At 47.7% G+C, this 12,733-nt stretch overlaps 1 long non-coding RNA gene across 1 annotated transcript; it reads left to right on the top strand.

Moving 5' to 3' along the window:
* The first annotated feature begins 9,212 nt into the window (after window positions 1-9,212).
* Window positions 9,213-12,055, top strand: LOC138843834 (uncharacterized). Its single transcript, XR_011378859.1, has 2 exons — window positions 9,213-9,370; window positions 9,995-12,055. It is a non-coding gene; the product is annotated as an uncharacterized lncRNA (long non-coding RNA).
* The last annotated feature ends 678 nt before the right edge of the window (window positions 12,056-12,733 follow it).

Below are 12,733 nucleotides of genomic sequence, written 5' to 3'. Positions count from 1 at the left end.
GTCTTCAATTTATCTGCCAATGCCTGTACATATACACCTGATTATGACTAAGCATCCTAACGCATAATTTCCTGTATCCACCGACCATATAAGTGTAGTTATCATTGGAGAGACAAGTGTTTAAAACAATGCTGAGCACACAAAATTGCTGTTTTTAGTCAGCTTTTCATCACTCCAGCAAAACAGCCAACAAAAGCTGTAACACAGGAAGGAGGTTTACTTTGGCTCACAGCTCTGCAGGTTCATGGTCCAAGCTCCAACACGCCCCACTGGTTTGGCTGTCTGGTGAGGCCAGAGGATTGGGAAGGTGGAGCATGTGCAGAGGTAGGATCCCACAGCAAACCAGGAAGCAGAGGGAGAGGTGGGGCCCAAATCCGCTTTTATAACCAAGCCTCTCTGAGAACTACCTTCTGAGGGCATGCCCTAAGGGACCTAAGGACCGCCTAGTAGGTTCACCCTGCAAACAGAATCAAGTCTCCATCCTGGCACCAGCACCTGCTCAAACCACAGTATTCCAGCACTGTCTCCCTGAAATTCACACGTAACACAATCATTCTAGCCCAACAGTCCCAAAGCCTACATTCAGTCCAACATCACTCAAAACTCTCAAGTCTCATCAGAGACCCAAGGCAGCCTATAACATACTTCCAAGACACAATGGCTGGACAGGTACAAGGTATACATTTCCATTCCAAACAGGGAAGCCTTGGAAACAGAAAGGATTGATTGGAACAAAGCAAGATTGAAACCCAGGAGGGCAAGCATTAAATCCTAAAGTTCCATGTCTGGCACCCGGGGTGCACTGTGGAAGGAGCAGCCGTGCCCCCGTGGCTGCCTGGTCACAGCCCATGCTTCAGTTCCCACGAGTTGGAGTCTCGTCTGCAGCTCCACTAGGCAGTGCCCTGGTGGAGAGTCTAGGTACCAGCTCTGCCTCCATACGTCCATTCATGAGCTTCCCTAACGGGGGCTTTCTGCAGCAGCTCTGTACATGTACCAGGTCTGCCTGGGCCCCCAGGCTGTCCGAGACATCCTTGGAAATCTAGAGGAGGCTTCCATGCCTCTGTTAGTCTCTGCCTACATGGCAGATCTCTGAGGCTGCACACAGCTCTCTCTAGCTTTCCAAGATGAACGTTTCACATGCTGACCACATTACCATCCTAAGGCCTCCACATCTGCTTCACTCCACTGCTCCACTAAGCACTGCACCAAGAAGGGCTCCACGCAGGGGCTCCAACCCTACCACATACCTCTGCCTGGCTTCCCAGGCTCTCCTCTGAAATCTTGGTAGAAGCCAGTAAAGCCCCACAACGCTTGCACTCTGCAAGTCTCCAAGATCAGCATTATGTGGATGGCACCCAGGTCCGTCGCCAGCATGAGCTGTGCCTGGACCTACCTGAGCCAGGGCCTCACAGCACTTTGCCAGCTGAGCACAAGGACAGGAAGCCCAAAGTCACCCTGGGCAAGCTCTCGGGAAGTGCACCAGACTTGCACAAAACACGTCTGCCCCTCCAGGCCTCTGGGACTGGGATAGAAGGGGCAGTGTAAAGAGCTCCCAAACACCTTCAGGTTTTTCTCTCATCATCTTGTGTATTAGAACACGACTCCAGGCCGGCGCCAAGGCTCAATAGGCTAATCCTCCACCTAGCGGCGCCGGCACACCGGGTTCTAGTCCCGGTCGGGGTGCCGGATTCTGTCCCGGTTGCCCCTCTTCCAGGCCAGCTCTCTACTATGGCCCGGGAGTACAGTGGAGGATGGCCCAAGTGCTTGGGCCCTGCGCCCCATGGGAGACCAGGAGAAGCACCTGGCTCCTGCCTTCAGATCAGCGCGGTGCGCCAGAGACCAGGAGAAGCACCTGCCTCTTGCCTTCAGATCAGCGCAGTGCGCCGGCCACAGTGTGCCAGCCGTGGCGGCCATTGGAGGGTGAACCAACGGCAAAGGAAGACCTTTCTCTCTGTCTCTCTCTCTCACTGTCCACTCTGCCTGTCAAAAAAAAAAAAAAAAAAAAGAACACGACTCCATTTATCTGCACTTACAGAACATGTTTTCCCTACCTTCTCTGGCCAGGCTGCAAACTGACCCAATCTTTCCTCCCTGCTCCTTTCTGCTCCTGATTCTGACTTACCAATAACAGCTAATAACACCTATGCTTCGCCATTTTGAAATCTCCTCCACCAAACCAGTTCACCATCTTTAAGTTCAGCCTCCCACAAAATTATCAGGACACAGGCACAGTAAGGCTGTTCTTTGTCACAGGCACCAAGGGTGGCCTTTAGTCCAATTCCCAGAAGGATCCTCATTTCCATCTGAAACCTCATCACCTTGGCCTTTATGGTCGACACCTCCAAGAGCATTCTAGCATTCTCAGCCTGCATCAGCATCCCCTTGAGCGCCCTGCATTCTACAGCATTCTGGGCTTTCTCTATCCTATTTCTCCAAACTGTTTTCTGGAAAACAAATGCAGAAGCCTCCTCCACACCTTCAGGAACAGCTAACAGTAACAACCTCGCTCCTTACCTTTTTGTTACTACAGTTAAGACAGGCTGTTTGGGCCGGCGCCGTGGCTCAATAGGCTAATCCTCCGCCTTGCGGCGCCGGCACACCGGGTTCTGGTCCCGGTCGGGGCGCCAGATTCTGTCCCAGTTGCCCCTCTTCCAGGCCAGCTCTCTGCTATGGCCCGGGAGTGCAGTGGAGGATGGCCCTAGTCCTTGGGCCCTGCACCCCATGGGAGACCAGGAGAAGCACCTGGCTCCTGGCTTCGATCAGCACAATGCGCCGGCCGCAGCACACCGGCCGCAGCGGCCATTGGAGGGTGAACCAACGACAAAAAGGAAGATCTTTCTGTCTCTCTCTCTCTCACTGTCCACTCTGCCTGTCAAAAAAAAAAAAAAAAAAAAAAAAAAAAAAGGAAGCAGGCTTATTTCAGCTCGCAGTTTTGGAGGTTCACAGTCCAAGATTGGGCAGGTCCCATTGGTTCAGCCACCTGGTGAGACCAGAACATTGTAGGGAGAGAACACGTGCAGAGGAAGAACCACACGGCAAGCCAGGAAGCAAAGCATGGCGAGGCCCAACTCTGCTTCTATAACCAGCTCTTTCAAAGGCATGTCCTCAGTGAGCAAGAACCCCCCACTAGGGCCCATTAGGGCCCACTTCCTGAACACCGTCACTGACTCATGTCTCCACCCTCCGAGCACTGCCAACCCTCAGTTTTGAGATTCAAAGGTCTGAGTTCAGGAACCAAATCCCACTCAAACTATAGCAAATATATATAAATATATAATTTATAAGCATATGCTTAAGTTTCAATGAAACCTAACCCATAAATACAGAATACAGACAGCAAAGGATTTTAGAGCTTCTGGGATCTTCCAGAACTTCCTGTGTATCTGAAGATAAAAATAAGGCAGGGGCTGGCACTATGGCGCAGTGGGTTAACGCCCTGGCCTGAAGTGCTGGCATCTCATATGGGCGCCGGTTCAAGGCCCAGCTGCTCCACTTCCAATCCAGCTCTCTGCTATGGCCTGGGAAAGCAGTTAAGATGGCCCAAGGCCTTGGGCCCCTGCACCCACATGGGAGACTCGGAAGAAGCTCCTGGCTCTGGATTGGTGCAGCTCCAGCCATTGCAGCCATCTGGGGAGTGAACGATCAGATGGAAGACCTCTCTCTCTCTCTCTGTCTCTCCTTCTCTCTGTGTAACTCTGACAAAAGAAAAGAAAAGAAAAGAAAAGAAAAGAAAAGAAAAGAAAAGAAAAGAAAAGAAAAGAAAAGAAAAGAAAAGAAAAGGAAAGGAAAGGAAAAGAGAAAAGGAAAAGGAAAAGGAAAAGGAAAAAGAAAAAAAGAAAGAAAGGAAGAAAGAAGGCCGGTGCCACGGCTCACTAGGCTAATCCTCCACCTTGCGGCGCCAGCACACCAGGTTCTAGTCCCGGTCGGGAAACCGGATTCTGTCCCGGTTGCCCCTCTTCCAGGCCAGCTCTCTGCTGTGGCCAGGGAGTGCAGTGGAGGATGGCCCAAGTACTTGGGCCCTGCACCCCATGGGAGACCAGGAGAAGCACCTGGCTCCTGCCATTGGATCAGCGCGGTGCGCCGGCCACGGCGGCCATTGGAGGGTGAACCAACGGCAAAGGAAGACCTTTCTCTCTGTCTCTCTCTCTCACTGTCCACTCTGCCTGTCAAAAAAATAAATAAATAAATAAAAAAAAGAAAGGAAGAAAGAAAGAAAGAAAGGCAAGAGTGTTATTAATGGCCCATAAAATAACATTTCATGGCATTTAAGGAGGCTTCTTTTTTTATCTATTAGTTGAGAGACCTAGAAAGAGCTCCCACTTTGCTGGTTTATTCCTTAAATGCCTGCAGTGGCCAGGAGGCCAAAGCTGAGAGTCAGGAACTCAATCCAGGTCTCCCACATGGCTGGCAGGAACTCAACTACTTGAGCGATCACTGCTGCCTCCCAAGGTCCGCAACAGCAGGAATCAGGAGCCAAAGTCAAATCCCAAACCCAAGTTCTCCAGTGTGGGAAGCTGGTACCATAACCACTATCTTAACCATTAGGCCAAAGGCCCAACCCTGAGGAAGAACAATTCACGATCCCTCTTTAGAAGCTAACCATGTTGTAATATAAGTACTACCTCACCAATCTGCTTCATACGGTGCGACACAGTCACAGACCAGCCTTTTTGTTAGACACAATAGGCAGTGCTGCCACACTGTTGGCAAGAAAGGGAAAGAAAATGCTTTCAGTTACTGAGCGCTTAGGTTACCTCCGCTAACTTTACCCTTTCCACAATCATGTAAAATAGTACTTACACCTTTCATGAGGTAAGAGTACAGGTCTGAGAACCTGCCTATGACTACACAGAAAATGAGCTGTGCAGACAGATCTGTGCTACACAGCATTCAGCAAATGACTCTTCAAAAAATGTTTTCTATAAAAGAACAGCACTGTAAATGTTGAGAAAACAGAGCACGCTTCCAAAAGATCCGCAAGGGTTGTTTTAGTTTAGCTTGTATATTTACACAAAACCGACAGTAATTGTTAGCTAAGTGAATAAATCCAGGGTGGCATATGATGGAATCATCGGGTCTTGATTTGGACTCTCTTCTTTTCGGCACTACATCAGGCTTATTGGTTTCATCAAAATTTTAAGCTCTCCCTTGGTAAACCAATCAAAACTTAAGGAGTAAAATCACACGACCTCATGTTGTGCTATCATTGAAAACTAAGGATTTCTAATCTCTGTTCAACAAAACCAATTCTCACTTGTACTCGGTCAGCTCCTTTCCCATGGAGCTATGGCAAGTCTCTGTCACTCTCCTTTACCCCAATCTCATCTCCTATCAGCTGATCCCCACTCCCATTCACCTCTTAGAGAAAATCAGCTCACCATTTGACCCCCAAACCAGAATTACCTACGCCCATTCGCACTTTCTCCTTTCCCAGGCACTCTCCTCCCACCAATACCAGTACACTGCCCAGGGATATAAATGAACTAACAATTAACACTTGTCATACATGACAAACTCATTTCAAGACCAGTTCTTTCATCTGCTTACCCCATCCCTTCCCACATTTGCAGGGGCTTCTATTAGCTCTCTTCATCTCCTACAGGTTCAAACAGTCCTTCTTTGTTGGGTCCTTTCCTTAACAGCTTGTTATAAAACAACCTACAAATCTTTTTTAGTTACTGCTCCATATCTTCACAATCAAGATCTTTTTAATAAACGTCAGGACAAGTGTGGCATGGCGGGGGAAGTGTGGCCGCTTGGGGTGCTCACATCCTGTATCACAGTGCCAGCTAGAATCCCAGCTACTCCACTTCCAACCCAGCTTTCTGCTACTGTGTCCCGGGATGCAGCAAATGATGGCTCAAAAGCTTGGGCCTCTCCCACCCAAGGAAGGCTCAGATGGGGTTCCAGGCTCTTGGGTTCAACCTCACCCAGTCTTGGGAAGTCAACTGGGAACATCTAGAAAGTGAATCAGCAGATTGAAGTGCTCTCTTTCTCTCTCATGCTCTGCCTTTAAAGTGGGTAAAAATAAAACATTTTTTAAAAAAAGAAATGTGACTAGAAATTTTATATTAAGGAAGTACTATAAAGTAGGATACTGATACAGCTATTTAAAAAAAAAGAAACATTTAAAGACACATATAGAAATAATTAATAATTGGGGATGGCACTGTGGCATACGGGCTAAAGCTGCCACCTGCAGTGCCAGCATCCCATATGGGCACTGGTTCGAGTCCCAGCTGCTCCACTTCCAATCCAACTCTGCTATGGCCTGGGAAAGCAGTAGATGGCCCAAGTCCATGGGCCACTGCACCCTCATGGGAGACTTGGAAGAAGCTCCAGGCTCCTGGCTTCAGATCGGTGCAGCTTCAGCCATTGCAGCCATTTAGGGAGCTAACCAGCCGATGAAAGACCTCTCTCCCTCTTTTTCTGCCTCTGCCTCTGTAACTCTGCTTCTCAAATAAAAATAAATAAATCTTAAAAAAAAAGAAATAGTAATAATTGAAATGATCATCAGATATGATGTGTGAGTTTAACTTCAAAATAATCCACTTTAAGGGGGCTGAGGTTATGGATGAAACAAAATTGGCTATGCATTCACTCTTCAAGCTGGGTGATAGCTACATGGCGGGGGGCTCATTATTCTGTTCTTTTGTATATGTATGAGCAGAAATCTCACGGTTTTTCAATGCAGCCTACGCTCCCTGACTCCTCTTCATTTTTGCAGTTTTGAAATGACTTCCGGCCACCACACCCCCTGGACACCTGTCAGTCTTCACCTGCCCCGCCCTCCTGGCCCACTCCCAGCTTGTTACTCCACCCGCCTTCCTTGTGTGTTCTCCTCTCTCCAGGCACTTCTCCCTCTGTGCCTCCTGATGTCCCTCCAGTCTCATTCGTGGGCTCTCCTCCCATTCCTCCAATGCACCCCTATACAACAGAGCCTCCATGGAGTGGCATATTCAAACCCCCTCCTTCATTTCTACTCCTCCTCACTGAGCTAGTCCTCTGTCATTTTAGCTACTAATCTACATGCAAATCTCTATCCATCCCTGATAGCACTGGATGCAATCGCATCCCCCCTTGAACATCCCTCAGGAACCCAAATAAATGTTCAAAATTCAACTAGCTCATCTTTCACCCAGCGAAAACCTGCTTCCCACCTCAATCAGTGGTTTCACCAGCCTGTCATCCTACCCAGAAATCTAGCACCACATCTTAGGATACCAAATCTTCCTGGCTGCCAACATCGAAACTCCCAAGTTATATGTCAACTGTATCTCTTAAATGCTCCCCAGATCTTTCTGTAGCCCCAGCTGCTTGGTTCAGAATCTCTTAATTCCTTTACTGGGTTCTTTCCTCCCTACAACAGGTTTCCCTACGCCACTCTGAGCTCTCGACTCTCCCGAGACCCATTCTCCACACGGTAGACCAGGCACTATCCTTCTAAAAAGACAAACCTGATGATGCCACTACTCTATCTGAAATTCTTTAATGATTGCCCCATGTTAAAAATCCTAAACTCCAATCTTACTATCAAGTACTTTACGATCTGGTCTCTCCTGCTACGCTGCAAGTTATTCTGGGGCCTGGTCATTCAAAGGATTCCTCAGGGATCCCCACATACAAAATATTCACTCTTAAATCTATCCTTTACTCATGCTCCACAATTCACGAAGAATGCCTTTCCTCGCCTCCAGTGAACATGCACTCAAATGCCTTAACACAAGTCAAGTCACAGCATACTGAAGGCCTCCCCTGAACTCCTCGGGACAGTCCAGATCTTTCAACTAACTGGTGATTGAAATCATGATTTACGTCTTCAGTTAGGTCCACCTGGACGGAAATCACAGGCTGCCACTTACCAGCCAGAACCTCAGGCCAGGTCACTATGCCTGTTTCCTCAGGAACCACTTCACACCTCCAAAGCAACACCCTTTGCCTAGTGCCTCACTTGAAGCATTCAATAAACGCTGTTGTTCCATGCCCACCCAGTCCCATCTGGGCTCCCACAGCAATCTGCAGACACGTGCGTCACACTGAGGGGTGACATCATCGTTCGCCCCTCCAGGACACAGGCATATTTTACTCATCTCTTTATTCTCAGCGCTGGGCATAATATCTGGCACACAAAAGGTTCTCAACAAACTTTCCAATCTCTGTAACGTGTAACATGCAGCCTCAGGCACCCCCACTCCACCCCACCACCCCCACCACCACCCGGGTCTTACCAAATCTACTTTCCATCTCCTTCTTTTACAAAATTGCTTCTTTAACCAAAAACAGAAGTGCATTTCAGAGCATTCAAGCATGGCATTTTCTCACTCTACATAATGCTCCTGGTGACCACCCGAATAAGCAAACAAAACCACAAGGACCACCTAGCGCTTTAAAAAAAAAAAAAAAATAGCTCCCAAAGTCAGTGCTTTAAAAGTTATCAGAAGCTTAACGCTGAAATAATCTTCAGAGCAGAAGCAGAGTATGTGTAGAGAGCTGAGTGGAGAAGGGGATCATTACACAACCCTGCACCTCAAATACAAAACAGTAAAAACACCAGACACCAGCAAACAACGACGACTTGCTTTTAATCTACGTGCACACTTAACCTTTCGGCACTACTGCCCTTTGAATAATCACTCACTGATGGTTTTAATAAGCCAACACCGCTAAGCTACTGGAATACAGCCATGATGGAACACCTGGAAATCAAAGTATCCTGGAAAGGAGAGGAGCCTGTTAAATTAAGTTCCTCGGGTCTCACATCCGATGCGTGCCATACATACGGTTCTGCACCGAGAGGCAGCAACCTGCGAGGGTGAGCGGCGCCGAAGGCCCCAGGCCCTGCAGCGGGGGCGACTGCTCATCCCCCAGCCTACGCAGGGCGGTGGCCCTGCCGGAGTGGGGTTGGGCGCCTGCAGCCGGGGCGGGCCAAGCCACAGGGCGGGAAGCCCACGTCTCACCTCCACTTCCCCTTCCCAGCGCACACAGCCCAGTTCCGCGACCACCCAAGAGCACCCTCAAGACAAAGAGATTTTTCTCTCTCCCGGTCCGCTCAAAGTTTATCGCTCTTCGCCAGCGGTCGGGGCCGCCGGGCTTTGTAGTTCCCCAGTCCGTGCCTCGTCGCCAAGGCCGTGGGCCCGAGTGGCCACTGAACTACAATCCCCAGAATGCACAAGGAGCCTCGCGCCCTGTCCCTGCTCCCCCTCGATGCCCCTCCCTCCCCGCACGGCGGCTCGCGCCCGGGAAGCCCAGCCGCGTACTGTCCGGGCGTCTCCGCCACCGGGAGACGGAGCGAGGCTGTCCACCTGGACACCCACCACCTGCTCGTCCGCTGGCGCTGCTGTCCTTCGGGCTCATTACCTGGGTGCCGCAGGTCGGCGGACCGTTGATGATGCGGTCCGGCGGGGTGGGGGTGGGGCAGGCCGTCGCCGCACAGTCCGTTAGTTCGCGGCGTGCGTGAAGAGGCGGCGGCGGCGGCGTACGGTTGCCATGGCAGCCGCGGGCTGCGCCGCAGGGGTGGCGCGGGGAGGGAGCGCAGGGGCTCTGAGTCAGCTCTGGGGAGGAGCCCGAGCAACGGGTCAGGGTTCGGGGTCAGGGAGGCGCGGGAACGCGTCGTGGGCAAGGGGGGACACGACGGCATTGAGGAGGATGTGGCTTCGGGGGTCCGACCGCTTCTGAGGGGCCCTCCCGGCGGCGGCCGACTCCCGCGCGGGCGCGTTCTGCCTTCTGAGTTCGGAGGGGACGCCTGTGGCGTCAGGGCAGGAAGGAGCGCTCGGCGGGGTCCAGGGCGCCGGGGCCAGCTCCCGTCGGCCGCTGGGTCGGTTTCTCAGGCGACGAGGGCGAATGGCAGCCTTCCACACCTCCCGCCTGCCCGTTGGTGGGGCTAGGACTGGAAACGAACGGGAAGGCTCGTTGGGCCAGTAGGATGATTCGGGTCTTGGAATTTGTCAGTGGCGTTGATTTCGAGTGGATTTGGATCTGTACATTTCTTCGGCAGGGGGTTGAGGACTAGCCGGGTGTACACTGAGGCCTGCCCAGCCTGCCTCTCTCCTTGGTGGCGGAAGAGCTGGGATCCCTGACCCACCTGCTCTGACCCTGGGAGCTTTATCTGCAAATCGGAGATTGCCACACCCATAGCCTTGTGAGTGAGAAACCCCGAGGCTCTGTCCGAGGACTATTAAACAAAGCCTGGCTTTCAACAGTAGCTACAAATGCCCTTTAATTAATTATGGTGAACATTGGTTGGCTGGCTTTGGACACAGGGTTTGGCTAAGAAGCGAAGAATTTTTTTTTTTTTTTATCCTGGGAATGCAAAGATAGTTTAACATCTAAAAATCAATTACTGTGAAAACACTGTAAATATTAATAAAAATATTAATAGAATAAAGGAGGAATGCATGATCATTTCAACAGATGAAGAAAAGCATTCAAGCAATTGTAATATCCTTAAATGACAAAAACTGTAAGCAAGCTTGAAATCTAGCTTGGAATTTCCTTTATCTGATGAAGAGCATTATCTCCGAAGAATCTACAGCAAACATCATACTTGATGATGAAAGCCTAAAGGAAGTTCCCTAAAATTGGATACGGGTTAAGAATGCCTTCTAATGCCACTTTTTTTTTTTTTTAAGATTGTACTAGAAGTTTTAGCTAGTGAAATCAGATAAGAAATAAAATGCAACTGGACTGGAAAGAACTGTCTTTCAGAATCCACACACAAAATAATGAGAACAAACAAGCACAACAAAGTCACAGGAAATAAGATCATAATAGCATTAAAAAGAGCAAGATACCTAGAAATAAATTTAACAAGAAAGTTCCAGACTTGTACACTGAAAATTACAAAACACTGCTGAGAAAAAGATCTGAATAAATGGCGAGAGATTACATGCTCCTGGTTTGGAATACTCAGTATTGTTAAGATGGCAGTTATCCTCAAAATGATCCATGGATTCAGTGCAATTCAAATTTCCATCAGGCTTTGGGATTTTTGTTTGTTTTGGAAATCAACAAGCTGAAAGGACCTAGACTTGTCAAAGCAGTTTAAGAAAGGGGAATTCAGAAACAAATACTAACATACATGGCCTATTGATTCTAAAAAGAACAGAAGGAAATTCACAAGAGAAATGGCATTCCTTTCAACAAATTTCACTAGCACAGTAAGATACATGCATGTAAAAATGAAAGAAATAACAGTAACATAATTACAAAATGAAAGAAATAATAGACCCTTGACATATACAAGCATCAACTGAAAAGGTAATTTATGAGGGTAGTCAAAAAAATTTGTGAAGAATACACACTTTTTTAAAAAAAGATTTATTTATTTGAAAGGCAAAGTTACAGAGAGGCAGAGAGAGAGAGAGAAAGAGAGGTCTTCCATCCACTAGTTCACTTCCCAGATGACCACAACAGCCAGAACTACACCGATCTGAAGCCAGGAGCCTGGAGTTTTTTCAGGGTCTCCTACGTGGGTGCAGAGGCCCAAGGACCTGGGCCATCTTCTACTGCTTTCCCAGGCCATAGCAGAGAGCTGGATGGAAGAGGAGCAGCTGGGACTAGAACCGGCGCCCATATGGGATCCTGGCGCTTCAGGCCAGGGCATTAACTTACTGCACCACAGTGCTGGCCCCACTATCTTTTAATTTCAGTTTTTCCACAAACTTTTTGAAGTCCCCTCATACATAAATGTAAGAGCTAAAACAACATAACTTCTAGAGGAAAACATGGAATCTTAAATCTGGCAAAGATTTCTTGGTTGTGTCATAAAAAGCATGATAAAAAAAGTTCATAAATTGAATTACATCAAAATTCAAACTATATTTCTACAGACATCATTAAGAAAATTAAAATACCAGCAAGACTGGAATAAAATAGTTACAAAATACATAGCTGACAAAGAACTTATATCCAGAACAAATTACTCTTAAAATGAATAAAACAATCCAATGGAAAAGAGCAAGTTATTCAAATAGACATGTCACAAAAAAAAAGATGGTAAATAAGCACATATATAGATGCTCAAAATCATTAGTTATTAGCAGAAAGCAAACAGAAACCACATGAGATGCAATTTCACACTGCCTAGACTGTAATAAAAAAGTCAACAATAATAAATACCAGCAAAGGAGAAACTGACGCTGAAGACCCACAAAGGGGAAAAGTGGTCTCTATCTTTCAAAAAGCAATACACACACCTACACAAGGTAAATGAAAACATGTACACACAAAGACTTGGACATGAAATTTTTGTTTATACTTCAAGAAGCTTATGTGTTTTTATTTAAGGTATACAAATTTCATGTATTTCAGGTATACAGATTTAGGAACATAGAGATAATTCCCATTCTGGCCTCCCTCCCACTCACACTTCCACCTTTCCTTCTCTTTCCTCTCCTATTCTCTCTCAATATTTACAATGATCTGCTTCCAGTTTACTTTACACTCATAAGATTAACCCTACACTAAGTAAAGAGTTCAACAGATAGTAAGAAGGAAAAAAACACTGTTCCTCAATAGTAGAGACAAGGAGTATAAACAATCATTGAGCGCAAAATGTAAATTTCACTCCTATACATTACATTTTTGGTACTCTATTGGTTACCACAGTTCACGGAAAACGTGGTATTTGTCTTTTTTGGACAGGCTTATTTCACCAAGTGTAACTGAAGAGTTAAAATTGTATATGTGCGGGTGTAAAAAGTTAAGCTTAAGCTTACAGGTTTAAACCTTCCTA

The sequence above is a fragment of the Oryctolagus cuniculus genome, chromosome 9 (assembly GCF_964237555.1).
Source record: "Oryctolagus cuniculus chromosome 9, mOryCun1.1, whole genome shotgun sequence".
NCBI classification, from domain to species: domain Eukaryota; kingdom Metazoa; phylum Chordata; class Mammalia; order Lagomorpha; family Leporidae; genus Oryctolagus; species Oryctolagus cuniculus.
Note: the sequence above shows the minus strand (reverse complement) of the source record. Positions and strands in the feature narration are given on the sequence as shown.